Source organism: Anas platyrhynchos, chromosome 12 (assembly GCF_047663525.1).
Source record: "Anas platyrhynchos isolate ZD024472 breed Pekin duck chromosome 12, IASCAAS_PekinDuck_T2T, whole genome shotgun sequence".
Classification (NCBI taxonomy): domain Eukaryota; kingdom Metazoa; phylum Chordata; class Aves; order Anseriformes; family Anatidae; genus Anas; species Anas platyrhynchos.
The window spans coordinates 8,451,150-8,467,793 of NC_092598.1; the positions used below are offsets into that span (position 1 = coordinate 8,451,150).

Here is a 16,644-nt window from a genome sequence, read left to right on the forward strand (position 1 = left end):
ATTGAAACTAAAAAAGTAAAGTAACATTTGGGGAAAAGGTTTTATAAGTAGGTGAGCAAGAATGCTAAACTTCATTTTAAAAAATTATTGCATAGCACTTTCACCTGAGTCTGGGGAAAACAGGAATGCCTATTACAGAAGCTGGAAGGAACACAACCAAGAAACACATAAAAACCTTGGACAAAACTGCAGGCAAAGAAAGATGATCATGAATTTCCATTGGTAGTTCCACTCCCCCATTCCTTACTTCTTACTTAAAGAAAACCAAGTGAAATTACAAAACAATACTAAATTTGCTCTAGAATTCCAACATTGAGTTGGCATTGTATACATACATATATATATATATATATACATACACATATATATATATATTAATTTTTTTCCCTCAGTGTATTTCTTGCTGTTATAAAAGGGAAAGCTTTGTGCTGGTGAAAAGCTATGGTTAGATTTCAAAGTTGGTGATTTTTACCTGGGCAACCTTAATCATACTTTCACGCATTTTATTTTATGTTTGGAACAAAATAAGATGCTTAAAAACATAAATGAAAAGACATAAATGAGCTAATGTTTCTTTAGATTTAAATCAAATTAACTGTCTAAGAACTCCAAGGGTAGATTGGATGGTCTGTCTCTCCTCGGAGAAGCAGATGAACCTTCTCTTTTGGTAATCCAATGCTTTGTATAAGGGAAGAACACTGGAAATGTTCCAAACATCCCAACGAAAGGACTTCAGTTGCATGTTGCATGTCCTGTGCATCCTTCCTCCAGTCTTTTTTCTTTCTTTCTTTCTTCAGGATACTCCTACGTTTCCTCTTATTTCTGTCATTTAAGCCTCGTACCTATTAGGAGGCTACTTTCACCTTCTCCTCTTTATTCCCTATGTGAGGACTTGGGAATTGCCAAAAGCATTCTAGGGAGAAAAAAATATATTGTACAACATTAGAGATTTCTCTTTTTGGAGAGCTAGTTTCTTAGTAGAGTTGATAATCTTAAATTGAGCACTATGTGAGGACAAATCCAAGATGTATTTAATTTATTAGAGTATATTACATGATGGAAAATGTTGCAACTGTCTGTGTTAGTGTGTTAATGTAAAGATGGATTTATTTACTGAGTTAAATTCATCTAAACATTTTGTATCCTGTTTGTTCTAACATAATTATTATGATAATTTTTGTATGCTTTGCATATTAATCTGAGTACATCCTAAGATGCTAATGACCGCTGTGTCAGCTTTTTATTAAACAGGAAATAAACATGCAAAATCCCGCTACAGCAGCTAATTAGTTTGCTATGCATATCAAAGAAAGTGAGATTGTTTCCTTGTTTTATAATTGAATGTATTTGTATTATTTGCCAAGTTACCATTTCTTGAATAAAGCTCATGACTGGTTGGGGAAAAGAGAGAGACTGCAGTTTTATTAGAAAGACTAGCATCTTTATAATATATTATATTAATATGTTATGTTAATGTGTAATCATTAATATCTTGTCAATACTAGGAAATGTTGTTCAGAGTCTTTCTGTTTACTTTGAATTCTGGTCCTACATCTTCGTTCCAGTTGATGGTTTCGTGATGCATATACTCCTTTTTTTCTAAGTCAAGATGTTTTTTTAAAGACACACTTTGCCCTTGTCCACTCTTTGTACCCTGCTGTTGCCCTGAGATCACCTCTCAATCCACTTACAAATCTGTGAAAGCTTTAAGCTTTATTGTCTTTTAAGCCTTGACATCCTGCAGTTCAAAATCAATTTACTGTCGCTAGATAGAGTTGATAAAATACTACATTTAGTTATTGATGACATCTTATCATTATGTTAGGTGAAATGAAAGACTGATTCACTACTGTATGTCAGATATTGCACAAAAGTTAAGTGACTGGCAGACACTTTACCCAGATCTGAGATATTACCAATTACCCTCAACTTTTTGCTTATACAGGGCAATGGCTGTAAATTTAAAAATCTCCAAAGGGTGATCAGAAACAAACACAGAGTACTTTAAGTGATACATGAATAATCCTAAAGTTGGGATGAGGGGGAGGTAATGAGCTCATTTGGGTGGAAATAAGCTTATTACTATGTCAGTTTGTGACAGTCTCCGACACAATACTTGCCAACAAATAATTTCTGGCTGCCCACCTGCATAGACTTTAAGCAAAGCCCGACTCTAAATGTGGGCTGAGTGACAGCCATTTTCACCTGCATCCATAACTATATATAGTAGTAAACAGGAACAAGCAAAATCTATAGCAGTGCATTAAAAAACAAAAACAAAAACAAAAAAAAAAAACACTAAAATATATAAAACCTGAGTGAGATTTTTATAAGAAGAAATGCAGGATGGAATGAAATTGAAGAAGTTGGGGGGGAACAAGGGCTGAAATGTAGTGAAAGAAAAAAAAATAATTAAGAAAAGGGAAGGAGTACAAAATTGAAGCAGTCCACAGCAGTGAGATCAATACTGAAAGCTGTGATTCGTTCAAAAACATTCATGATAATAGCATGTAAAAGTTATTGTTTTGTCCACAAATCACAAAATCCTCAGAAGAGTGATTTAACTATGACCACTGTATTATGGCTACGTCAATGTGTATTTTCAGCAATACTAATAGCATGAGAATATCAAAGTTCAGGTCCTGTGTTTCAATATATGTATTCAAGCAAAGTACATTTTCATAATTCATCTAAAGTTTACTACACAGATGATTTGGTTCTCTGGTATTCAGGATACTGGGAACCTGTGCTGCAGTTCTATTTCTATCCAGGGTCAAAAGTGTTTATCATAATAAATCTAGCAGCATTCATTCATCTGTCAGATGAATTTTGTCATGATCAAACAAACCCATGAACACAATCTCTATTTGAAAATTTTCCAATATCAAAATATGTCAGTATATAGCATTTTCTACTATTTCCCAACAGTGACACAAAGATAAAAATTAAATTATTCAAACAGCTGACACAAGAGTGTACTAGTGAGGACTATCAAACCAGGCTTCTAAGAAACCTCAGGGAGTAATGATCATGAAAGAAAGAATGAAAACAAGACTGAAGACACCAAACAGCTTGATCGATCACTGTTTTTTACAGATTGTTTACTATCAGTCATTAGATCACATCACTGGTTCATAAGCTGTAGCAGAGACCTTACCTTCCTTACATTTTGTTAAATATAGTTTATTGTCATTCCATGGACATCAATCTCAAGGACAGTAAATGTTACCCAATTAAACTGGATAAGTTCAATGTTTTCGTAACACGTTACATATTACATGAATCATCAATTTTCACCTGTTACTAACAGCATTTACATTGCCATCTGCTTCCAGGATCACGAAATGTGTTTTGTCCTATACATGGTAATTTCATTCTCATCTCTAACAACTAATGAAAAGCAGAAAAACAAACAAATTGGTATTTGTTTCAAAGCTCTTTGTTCTTGCTTTGCTTATCATATGTTCTTTGTATGTGCAAAATCTCTGTTGACCACAACAGTTATTTAACCATATGCTAAATGGAATTTAGAGTGTGAAATTATTTCTGGATTTTGGCTGTTCAGTGAGCCTATATTATTAGAATAAATAGCTATATCCATCAGTTCATAGGTCCTAAAAAATGAGCTGGTGTCTGCAAATGTGGCTCAGTAAAAGGTTTCTCTATCATCAGCCATGAGAAAATAATCCTCAAAGGAATAGAATTAACGTTTTCCAGTGGATCTTAGCAGCTCATTGAGTTGAATGACAGAGACTGTCCATTGGAGAAAGCAAAACAAAAAATGAATTAAAAAAAAAAAAAATCAGCCCAAGAATGATGTATATAAAATAATCATATTTTAAATATGATTATTCTTTTCCCATGACCCCTGTAAAGGTATCATGTACAGTTAAATTAAGAGAAACATTACATTGTCATAGGGTCAAAATGATAAAGAAATAATATACTTGTTGAATTTAAAACCTGACTGGTGTTTTGATTATGAGAATAGCATGATACTGATATAACAGAACACTCGTGCCCTGTACCAGAACCTCCTGCTGTTAATTCTTTCTTTCCATTCATCACCAATCCCCGCTGGAATTATAGGCCAATTAGTGAAAGCAATAACAGATATATGAATTTTTGACTGCACTGGATGCTTCAAATTAAAAATAATAATAATAATAAACTGTGGCAGAAATATACATAAAAGGCTATGGGGCAATATTACAGTAACTGTTCAGATTACATTGTATATTAAGTGTACGGTGAAAATATCTAGCAACTCTCAAGGTCAATAGCTTCATTATTTAGAAGTGCCATCCTTTATGCTTGGGTAGTGCTAAGGAATTTCTCAGTGGAGTCATTGGAAATTTTTCCATTGATGTTTATAGGAGGTCAATGGAGTCAATGTTATTTAGCGACAACTACTGGAATCTAGTGCTTATCAAATGCAATTTTTAGGAAAATATCAGTTTATGGGCTGGGATTTTGCAAGCATAAGTAATCATGGAACAAACTACTGCTCCTGGGACATAAATGCAGTCATCAGCATTCTGTACCCTTCTCTGTGTCTATGCTCTGCATTGAGCATAAAGGATTATGATTCTCGTTCTTTCTCTCCCGCTTCCTCTTAAAATATTCTGGTTTGAAAAGACTTCTTTTTTTTTTCTCTTGATATTTTCAGTGACACTCTATTGATTCACAGAGGCATGAATACTGTTTTTTTCACCTAATACACAATGTGAGAAAGTTTAGCTTAAAGCACCTTCATTTTAGCATGCATGCATAGGTGTTCTTCAGTAGGATTGTGAGAGGAACAGCAGTTAAATTAGAGGAAAATCAAGTTAAAATATTCTGTCATGTGTCATAATTTACAGTGTAAATCTGAAGTGAACTAACCAGTATCCAAAGTTCTCAATGTCTATATTGTTTTCTCACTCTTTGCCTTTTTACTAAAAGCTGCACAGACATTTACAGCTCTGAAGATAAGTACCTCTTAGAAAGATTTAACAGTATTATTATAGCCTCATTATTTATTTAAATCATTAACTTATGCTTTATGTAAATATTTTTATTGTTGCTTTTCACTTTGCAGATATATTTTAAATTTTCTTGCATAAAATCTAAGCTCAAGCACATCTGCAGTCTGCAATGGCATGTGCAAGAGAACATAGACAATTTTAATGAATGGTGCATGCTAACATACTGGAGAAACTCATGTAGCTTGTTGTAGATACTGCTCATTGACACAAATACATATGTTTACGTTCTTACATTTTCATTTGCTGAAATGGATAGTAAAGTGAAATATTTGTTATAGGTGCAGCTCTAGCCATGATACAGGAAGCCAGTTCATATTGAAGACCCACTGAAATCAGCAATGGGTCATTAGGATGCATCTGCTATGGTAACTGATTGCCAAATCTGAGACTGAAAACTGAAAGTAAAAAAAGGATTTAAAGGTAGGATTTTCTTATAAGCTTTAATTTATTTACTTATTACAATGCAGAGAGAAATAACTTTTTTGCATGTGACACATTCAGATTAATTAGAATTTTGAATATCATCTTTTACATTTTTCACCAATTTATTTTGTGACTCAGCAGTATCTGCCTAGACTGGGAGCCAGACTCATAAATCAGTTGTTTTAAACATATAAATAAATAAATAAATAAATAAATAAATAGAAATAGATAGATAGATAGATAGATAGAGCAATCAATCGATCTCCAACACTGAAATCTCTGAGAAAACAGTAGAGGGGAGTAGTTATATCTTTTTATTTACAGTATGTGATAGTTTTTATACATCAACAATTAGAAAAGGTTGTTTTGTTGTTGTTGTTGTTTTTTTAGCTATTACCTATATTCTCTTCCACATATAATATAGAGGGTTTTTTCCCTGCAATTCATTTTTTAAATACTTTTATGCTAAACACTGTTATTAATGTTAAACAGAAAATGAACAATTAATAATGACTATGATGAATTTAACTTTTGCAGTACATTGTTTAAAATAAACTCATCAAATTAAGAAGGACTTGGCCCCAGACCCAATTATGAAAGATGTGCTACTGATTTTAGTAAAAGCCAAGACACTCAACAAATCAGAGTTCTTTGCATATTTCTGGACACACATTCTAGCAATAAAACACAATAAAACCTATCTGGACTTAAGACTTTTTTACTTTCAGTCTGGGCACTTAAGTTTTGGCACTTAATTCTCCTGGTCCTATCCTCATGTCATTCCAAACAAGAGTTAAGCACTGTAATAGTATCCAGCATGGCCATCAATGGTAGATAGGCAGTCTTAATAACTGAAGTGATGATAAAGACATTGCTTTTTTCTTTTTTTTTTTTTCTTTTTTTTTTTCTCAATGAGTGCTAAATTCACTGAATGGATTTGAGTATCACTTGACCATGTAAAAATACTCTCTGGCCTCTGCCAAATTATTATATTTCCAGCTTACAGGGAAGGAAGAACATAAAACAGACCTTCAAAACTACAAAAAAAAAAAAAAAAAAAAAAAAAGAGAGAGAGAAGAGAGAGAGAAGAGAGAGAGAGAGAAATTAAATATATAATTATGGTCCTCTTTCATTTACAGGTTTCTTAAATCTTGGACTGAACATTGCAAAGCACTTTAATACACCCTAAATATAATGCACAGGGTGCTGTAAATAGCATAATAAATATTCTTTTAATAGATTGGTGATAGAGTGGTTAGAAGTAGGAAATCTCAAACCTTCTTTTATCATGTCCTACATTCCCCTTGGCTGTGTTTCTGTATTTTGGGAGAGTAAAAAGAAAATAAAAAACAAACAAACAAACAAAAAAAAAAAAAAAAACCTTCTAATTTTTTATTAGCTTTGGATTCAGGACAAAAAAAAAAAAAAAAAGAAAAGAAAAAGAAAAAGAATCAAAATAAAAACTCACTTTAAAGTGAGTTTAGCATCCTAACTTGGAGCAAATACGTGTGAGTAACACAGTAGGAAGTCTGAGCAGATGAAGCCAGAATATCTGCATCCTTCATCTTTGCTTAAGGTTAGCCTGTTACATTTACTATTCTGTAATATGCCAAATATAAAACTTTTTATTATACTTCTATTGAAATTTCTGGATGTCCTCATAAAAGTCTAAATGTTAAAGGAACAATATTAATAAGTCATTGAGTTCTTTTTGCGTTCACACATATTTCTTGGTAGTAAAAGAATATTACATTGCACCAGCTGTGCAGAACAGAATTTTGATTCTTGTTCTGGGTCAGTTAAAATGTGCATATAACAAAATTTGAGTCTGGCATCTGATGCTAGAACTTAAGTCTTATTATATGCTGAATAGACTTTGAAGTTTTTTGTTTGTTTGTTTTTTAATCTACGACCCTCATTTAGCAAACACAGGGAGACTTCAAATAAAAAGTTGGTCATCTGAGTCTCTCTTTCATCTGAATTATATGAAATGATACAGTAATCATATATTCAGATGAACTAATTTTATACAGATAATGTTACTAACATAAAACTTGGTTCATCTATATTTGTCCAATTTCACAGCATGGCTTCCTCACTGGTGAGCTTGCTATTGCTTTTGGGGAGGGTTTTTTTTTTGTGAATTCATAACTAATCTCAACAGTTATCTGGACCTGTATCCATTTTTACTCCGATATACTTTCATTGGGATTACATTTCAGACTGCCATTTTGCATGGATTTTTTATCATACACAGTAAATATTTGACTTATAAAGGGTATGTCCCTTTTATCAACCTTAAAATGAAATGGTATTTTAAGTGTATATCCTTCAAGGAGGAAGCTTCCTATGAGTAAAACTTCTTTTTACTAAGTTTCATCATTTTAAGGATTCTGTCCAAATTGTTGTCCCTAAAATTCCTAATAAAGACTTCTGTTCAGCTAAGCATCTATGAACAATCCCAGTGATCACACTTACACCAAGAGAACTTTAAGTCATGTATTTCAGCAGATTGAAACCAGTGTTGATTTTCTCTGTTTAACTGCTTTGCTGACTCAGGGTTGTAATATCTTAAAATTGCTCAAATCCTTGCTCTCTATGAATGTGATTTCCCTGAATCTAAAATATAACTTTTATTTGCTAGCTCAAGCATTCATACATAAAATCAGTTCAGGTGCTTTATGTTCAGAATATTTTTCCAGATTCTGTTTGGGGGTGTCTGTCATCTAATGTGCCTTAAAAAAAAAAATAAAAATTAAATTGATTCTTTTAAACAATTGCTAATGAAAGTAGCTAAAAGACATGACCATTCATATGGCCTTAAATGTATTATTCTCACATCTTAACAAGGGAATTCTTATGTTGTGGCAATCAAAACATTCTTCATATGCAAATTAATGATTTTTTTCCCCCGTTCTTGTGGGAGGCAAGATCATCTCACTTTCCAATTTAATATTTTAATTATTTCATTTGTATTTATCTTTAAATAGACCTATTCTTGATAACCATAAACCTACATTCTTTATTCATTTCAGTAAATTAAATTCTACAGTGCTTTTACCCTCATACCTTCTTGTTTATCTTACCCAGTCTTTGCATTTATCAAAACTATACCTTCATTTTTAAAAGTTACGTTGCATGTCTAAAATAGCAAAAACTTTTATGTGCATTTACATATAAACGACGAATAGAGAGTTTTAAAATGGTGAGAATTTCGGTGTTTAAAAATCCTTGAAAGCTGTGTTGCCTCTCTTCATCTTTAAGCACATAAACAACTGGTAATTCTGCCTGTCCGCCATTTGCACAGGCAGGCCAGCTTCACTAGAAGTGAGCAGAGCTGCCAGCACTTTTGCAACTAAACTACTGTCCCTTTGTTAAGGCAATGGCAAAAATGGCAATGGCAATGGCAAAAAAGGCTAGAAGTCATTACTTTGTCTTGGTTAGTGTTTATCATTGGGGAATATATATTGGGCACCCCAGTGCAGTTTTGTTAGTGAGGGCTGTGGGGTGGCCTCTGTGAGGAGACAGAGGCTACTCTGTGCTGGATACAGCCAGTTCCAGCCGGTTCCCCAACTGACACAGACACCACAGCTGAGGCCACCAGCCAAACCGTGAAAACATTTAAGAAGGTGAAAATGTTTCCCAGGTACTGAGGAAAAAAAAGGGAGAAACAGTCAGTCCCGTGAGCACCAAGGGCAGAGGGAGAGGACAGGGAGGAGGTGCTTGGGCCTAGATTCCCATGGGCTCATGATATTTGCCTCACCCATGACTCTGAAAATTAGTATTGTTTTTTCTAGATACAGCCTCTCTTTTGAAATAATTTCCACAGATTGTTTATGTGTTTTAGACATGTTAGTGAGTGATTTTAAGGCTATTTTATTACAAGAGGCTCTGAATCAAATTCCTGAAATATCATACTGATAATTTATCCCTTGCCGTTTTGTACGGTGATTATTTGAACATGAAATCTTAAGGAGCTCATGGTAGAAAAGAACAGATTTTTTTTTCTTAAATATCCTTATTTGTCAAGTAAGGTTATTCAGCTGATAGGCCTTTTAGTCATATTTAATGACAGTAATGTTCATCACTTTATGCTAATCAGATTAGATAGGTGTGGTGATGAGTGGAGATCTGAATATAATCAAAATGGATGAACTGCTGTACTTAATGACAAATATGTGCAGAGACAATAGGGAAAACAAAATGTGCTATGAACAAAAAGTTCTGTAAGTTAAATATTAGCAGAAAGGAAAGCCTCATTTTGACCATTTAAGCAGTTTTCTTGAGCTTGTTTTTGAAGATTATATGATACAGACTGTCCAACATAGTGGTGATTTTCAGAGTAGGGTGTCTAAATTAGTATACCCGTACATTTTCCAGTACTACTATAAAGAATCTGTGTGGGTATATCTCTTCCATGTAGGCTGGTAAATGTTTAAGTCAATATTGTTTGTGATGTTTAAGACTATGAGGTTGTAGAGCATTCACGCTTCTGTTGAGTGTTCCTCTAACTGCTTCTCAAAGCTAAAAGGTTTGGTGCCTGCATAGCTGGACTAGTCACTGATCCTTGTTATTTTTTCTGAAGTGGCTCAGTGTCACAATGCCCAACAAAACAGACCTTGACTTACACAATGAGCTCAACAAAAATCACAGCTGTGGAACACTTGCACCTTTTGCCTCTTTGGAGGAAATGCATATGTTTGGGAATCATGGAAAATAATCCACAATCAACTGATTTCAAAGTACGTACAGTAGCCACATCATAGTTACAAACACTAGTTGGGGAGGACAAAGAAGCTGCAGCAGCAAGACTGAGTAGTTTTGATTTTCCTATCTGGCACTCACGCAGTCCTCTTCAATACAACTTGTTAGCTGATTTACCTGCTACTATGCTGTTTTAAATCCCTTGTTACATCTCCTATGAAAGATCCAAAATAACTAACTCCAGGCTATGTGTTTCATTCTCTAGAATTACCAGTTACTATGGATCTAGTCTCTTGTTTAATGCTGATCTCAGAACTCTCTGTAGGATATCAGGACTCTGTGCATTACTAGTCAGTCTTTTTTCCAGGCAAAATACTAATATCTTCATTATCTGCTTAGTTTGTAACATTTCTTGATTCATAAAATGTTACTGAATTGTGATAATTTACAGGCATATATCTAAGTAATTGTATCTTTGAACTAAAAAGTCAGAAGTAGAACATACATGTGCATACCTCAGCTGGAGAAATTAATTCATAGGGCATAACAAAGATTTTGTCTTGTGAGTTAGAAATGTTTTTCAGAATATATGCTTACAGTTATTATAAAGTGTGCATATCTCTGACAGTGGGTAAATTAAGGTAATTATTCTTTCAGTTGTCACCAGTACTGAGAGAGTGCTGATCTACATTGTTTTCTATACAGCGTTGGTGCTATTATAGTGATCATGGCTTTAAACATTAGTCAGGGAGGGCAAACAATAACAATATCATTTTCACAGCAATGTGTCTGCAGAGCTTGGAAAATATAGTGTGGAAATGGACGTCAGCATAGATAAACTCAATGGCTGCTGATTTTCCTTCACTTCAGTATATTTGAAGGTAATATTTTCTGACATTTATTATATCAGTAGACAGGAAAGGTGGCAGAGACTGATTGATTAAAGAACAAAATTTTGACCATTCTCAGTGACTCTTAAATGAGAAAAGTCCCTGTTTGGAATACACACTGCTTGCCCATTGTAGAAGCCATAGAAAAGAGGTAAAATTAAATCCAACTCTAGAGAAGAGGTAGAAGTAGAAGAGTGCTTACGTTCTCTGCAGCATTTAAACAGGATTTCAGCTCCTGTACTTCCTGGAGCTAAGAGGAATGTCATCTGCCTACTACTGCTGTGTGGAATTTAAGAAAGATTGTCAGATGCATTGTAAGGTCATCTCCGAATAGGCATAGAACCTTCCTTCACTGTGAAGTGGACAGCTGCATGGGGATTTATTTTTGAAGAATGTAGATTTTTTTTTAACATAGCCAGTACTGGGAATATTTATCACATACAGCAAGAAAGGGATGCAAAAAGTTCTACCTTTGTGGTTCCCTCCTCTCCCTTTTTATTTTTAAGGGAAAGTCTTGGTAAGTAATCATTCCAAACGTGCCAGAGGCCATAATGTGTTCATCTAAAGTATTGGAAAAACATGCATATAAGTAGATTAAAATCAGATACCAAGATAGGCTGAGATTGGATGGCTGCAGTTGTTCCCAGCCCAGCTGCCTGCCTTACTCTCCTGAAGAATGACAAGTTTCCATCATCATATGGGTGTGAGATTATTTAGCATGGATTTTAGTATTTCATGTTTAAAAGGTAAGTAGAAAAGAGTGTTACGGTTACTATTACAGAATTTGTCAGTGTCAGTATACCTTTTAGTTTGGGGTTATAACGTTAAGGGATGAAAAAGATCAGAAAGATCGGGTTTCTTCGGGTACTGTTGCTGTCCCCAGAGAGCAGAGCTCAGGGCCTGCCCCTCCGCTTCCGTCATGAGTAAGCTGCAGGCCACCATGAGGCCTCCCCTCAAGTCTCCTGTGCTCTGGGCTGAACAAACCAAGGGACCTCAGAGGTGGGAAGACATTCCATATGTGCAAGATTTCTCAGGAAAAACAAGCAACCATATCATAATTTCAGTTTTTTATTTGAGGAAACAGAGGCCATATTTTTTCCCCAGTGATGAATAATGAATAAGAAATGCACACAGGTGTTTTTCAAAGACTGGTTCAGGAACAGGAAGGGAGGATCCTTTCAAATAAGCTGGTGGTTACTGTTCTACTTACATCCATTATGAGAATGTTTGTAGAGATGCTTGTTTCACAGGAGTGTTTTCTGGGGCCTTCCTTAATTGTGTACAAGAAAGGTTCACAGGGTATTTCCCAGGGGTGTCTAGTATCCTGCACAAGGAGGATAGAGAGTAAAACAGATTCACTTCTGCAAATGAGGGAAAGATGGGTGAATTGTGCACTCTCTGTGCTGAATCACTTCACTGGCAGTCATTATTTATCAGCAACATAAGGGTATACAATTAGCAAATGACCATTTTGTTCACTGGAACGCTAGAAGCTAGTATTTAACATAGCTTCAATTACATGAAGCTAGCAAAAGTTTGTATTACCAATAACTTTCTTTTCTTTCAGACTGAGTGACTGAGTGTGAAAAAGCTAGTCCAAGTTTTCTAGGTAATTACTAGTAATTACCTAGTAATTACTAGGTAAATTGTAATTGATATTTATTTATTTATTTATTTAGTAAGACTGTTATTAGGCATAACAATATTTACTCCTACTATACTATTTTGTTTCTTCAAGAAAGCTCAGGCAGCCTAATGAAGAAAGCATTTCATTTTCAACATGATTTTCCCAGTTTGTTAACTAACATGGAGTAAAAAGTAAGCCGTGATTGACTTTGAAGGAGTTCAACTTTCACTTGTAAGAAGTTCACAAAATTCTATATCAGTAAATACTTGTCATTACTCAAGTAAGATTTTGCTAGAGTAAAAGCAAATATTTTTATTCATGTGAACATCTACTAACAGACTGTGGTGATTTGTTAAAGTCAAGTAAGCAAAAGGAACACCTGGAAGACAGTAATGAGGTTTGCATAGAAAACAAATATGATCTAGTTTTTGTCCCTCATATAGTCCTGCATCTGTGCTTCTTTCTTTTATTGAATGCTTTGTATTTTCTGGATGAGTTATTACCCCTGTAATTGATAGGCCAGTTAGCTGCCAATAATCTTGGAACTAACTAGTTGCATTAGGCTGCGGCTGTTGTGTTTGGCCAATGATGCTGATGTTTGTTCCAGGAGGGCTCTCTATTACTCTAAGGGAAAATGGCAGATACACAACTCCTTTTTATTTATTTATTGTTGTTATTTTTTGGCAAGGCTTAAAGGTGTATGGATAGAGGAGGCAGTGAAAACTTTCTTTGAAAAGATTAAAAAAACAAATATTCGCTTCATGTTTCTTACACTTAAAAAAAAAAACCAAACTTATACTTACCTCATTATTGAATTTACATATCAACCAATAAAGGGGGAATGTATCAGAAATTGTTTGACTGTGCTGTAGTACGTTCTTTTTTTCATCCTTGTAATTTGTGTTGCCTTTTTGGTTGGCTTTTTTCCATGACTATATTCTTGCAGTAGATACAGGCTTGTAAACTGCTTTAATCTTTCCTTCAGGAATAATTTAATCTTGGGGAATATGTTCTCTAACATCTTTCATGACTTTTTAATGTTCTTGGTCAGCCCATGAAATAGAGTTGGCATTTAGAAGATCTTTAAGTTGTTAATTATTGTGTTTCCAGTTCCTCTGTGAATGTAATTTGTATAATATATCGCATACCGTAAAAAAGGCAGAAAACTTATTGTCAAATTAGAACTTTTTATATACCAGTAAATTTTGATGACAATGTTGTAAAAAGAAAAACTTTCCTTTGCAATAGCTTTTCACATGTGCCTTACTGAGCTGCTTATGGTACAGCTTCAAAAAGAGTAATGCTATGTATCAGCTATAAGTAGCCTAGACTAATCCTTAATAAAGCCTTAATAAAGTGTTCTTTGAGCTACTGTATCTTGACTGTTTGTAATCATGTTCTGTGCACAAAAAAGTAAAAAACATTCAAAATATTTATGACAATATGCTATATTCCTGGACATTCAAACAGTATCACAGCCTGGGGAATGCTGATTGGTTTTGTTCTTTGTGGGTTTTGTTTGTTTGTTTTTAGTTTTTAGGCTTGGTTTTTATTTTTCTAATTAAGAAACATTATCTTTCAGATTTAGTATTGTTTTATATGGTTACACTATTAATTAGTCTGTCACTGGCAAAAAAAAAAAAAAAAAGAGCTTAAATACTATAATGTATACGTGTAATCAAAAGGAATAGGCATACCTACAGATGTGCTCTGTTGTATGGCTATAAAGTACTTCAGTCTTCAAATTGTTATGGATCCAATACCTTTCTTTGAAAGGTGAAAGCTATTGATCTGGATCACGGAAAAATTTTGATTTTTGGAACTGGAGTAATCTTGTGTAACTGAAGATGTTCATAAAGTAGGTGTCACTTGAGAAATAGATGTCATTTGAACTAGTCCCTTAGGCTGCCTTTATAGTTGAAAAGTAGGGACTCTTTGTCTTATTCTAAGATACTCACTTCAGGATGACATGAATCATGCTGTAGAAGGTACCTATTTTTCTCCAACTCTACAGCAGTTGAGAAGACTAGCAGAGCTATAGGTGTGTATATCTTGACAGTTAAATCCCAGCTGTAGTGTTTTGGTAGTTTGTAGAACTCAACTTTTCTATTTTACCTGCCTGTGAAATTGGTTTCGTGTGAAGACTAAAATCTCTCAGAAAATAAAGTTATCTCGTTTTTCTAGTCCAGAGTTACCCCAGCCCTCTGTCAGCCTGATCCGTCTGTGGTCCAATAGGAGCACAGAAGGAGCAGAACTGTGAATATGGTATTTCAGAAAGGAAACTAGCTTTCTTGTGGTTGTATTGATCACAGTTGCAAAATATCAGCTCACTGAAGAGGTTTTGCAGGAATGGGAGGGCAAGTTACAACTCAAGTAAAAGAACAGGAGACATAGACCTGAAGAGTTACATCCAGTTATAATAAGCCTAGGAAACTCAATGGAAGAACTATGTCTGAACTTGCATATGTAGAGTAGAATTAAAGAATGAAATGTCTAATGTCTGCTCATGATTTTACATCCTCAAAGCGCTCATTGGGATGTTCAACCCTCGTCTAAAAATGACTGCAGCGGCTCTGTTTCACAACCTTGGATTATCTGAGTAGCACCAAGGCACTGTAATTGCAACTCTTTAAATTTTCAACACCATGATTTGTTTTAGTTAGGGTTCTCTTTTGAGTACTAAAGTCTTGCATATACATTTTTAATTTCAATTGCTTCATTGAATTGTATTATATACCTACTAAAAATGCAATATAACAAATTATCACGGTTTTGTGCATCAGTTACAGATGCACAAAATATAATTACACATTACCTAGCATTTTCTTTTGCTATAAAATTACTAAACTTGGAGAAAAGTGTTAACAGCAACAGAAAGAAATTTTATGGGCATTTTAACTTTCTGTGTATGTTTTATTTGTTTCTAATAGCTGTAAGTTAATTGCTATTAAATACTGATGTTCTAATACTGAGTTTTAGCTTGGAATACATATAAAATAATTTATCCTTAGATGGAGCTCCGATATTTGTAGTCAGAGTAATAGTAAACAATGCGTTTCTCAGTGGAAGAGAGGTTAACATTTGTACAGAATTGTAAGGTTTAAAACCTCTTCCAAAATATTTTCTGTTACAAACATTGGTCTTCAGCCCAAGTCAAACATTAGGTAGTTGTTATTGCAGACTGGTAAACCAAACTACACAGTTTTGGTTTATACAGGACATGCAACACATGTCTTTGAAACACTTATTTTCATTTCATCTTGGATATAATACCAGAACTACAAGATGAGCTTGATCCAACATGTTAACTCTTTAAATAGCCAAAGAAGAGATGCAAATTAAAATATAACTTTAATGTAAGTAATTTATTAATTTATAATTGCAGATTGTTTGTAGCAGTGTAAAAAATAAAGACTGTTCAGGTTATGCATTTAATATATACTGCCTGATATTTAACACATTTTATTCTTAAAGTTAGGAATTCCGACCTCATCTTGGGAGTAAGACAATGCAGGTGTTTTTCTTCTATTTTTATATGTGAAATAAACAGCATGGCTTGAATATGAAGAGATATAAAACTTATTTCAAATGTAGCCATATGCAGCTTCAAGTAATTTTTTTTTTTTAATCCTAGATCTGGTCAATAATAAATGAGTTTAAGAATTTAAATCAAGACACAGTGGGTTTCTCATGGTACATTATTGATAAAGCACATTTATTGTAACAACATTTTCCAAGGGAAAATACATTATTTGCTGGTGATGTTATTGTAAACTCTTACATAAGGCTTACATAAGCTTTTCAAAATATTTTTTGTACATTGGAGGAAGTTTTATAAACAGCCTCTAAAATAATTAGATGATATAATGTAACTCATTACATTAATGAATGGAATATTATTCTTAGAGTAGGTCTTCAAATTCACTTTTCTATATTGCTAAAAAATATGTGATGATAATTATGTATTTTGGAA

At 33.9% G+C, this 16,644-nt stretch overlaps 2 long non-coding RNA genes across 4 annotated transcripts in view; one reads left to right on the plus strand and one right to left on the minus strand.

The window, feature by feature from the left end:
- Nucleotides 1-489: 489 nt before the first annotated feature.
- LOC140003482 (uncharacterized) lies at nucleotides 490-11,532 on the minus strand. Its single transcript, XR_011812252.1, has 2 exons — nucleotides 11,247-11,532; nucleotides 490-913 (listed from the first exon to the last, which is right to left on the minus strand). It is a non-coding gene; the product is annotated as an uncharacterized lncRNA (long non-coding RNA).
- LOC101794071 (uncharacterized) overlaps nucleotides 8,597-16,644 on the plus strand; it is an 87,300-nt gene continuing 79,252 nt past the window's right edge. For 2 of the 3 annotated variants that reach the window (XR_011812248.1, XR_011812251.1), the window contains exons 1-2: nucleotides 8,597-9,096; nucleotides 10,936-11,035. This is a non-coding gene — a long non-coding RNA (uncharacterized lncRNA). The remainder of the gene's footprint in view (nucleotides 9,097-10,935; nucleotides 11,036-16,644) is intronic. The other variant, XR_011812250.1, reaches the window with a different exon arrangement.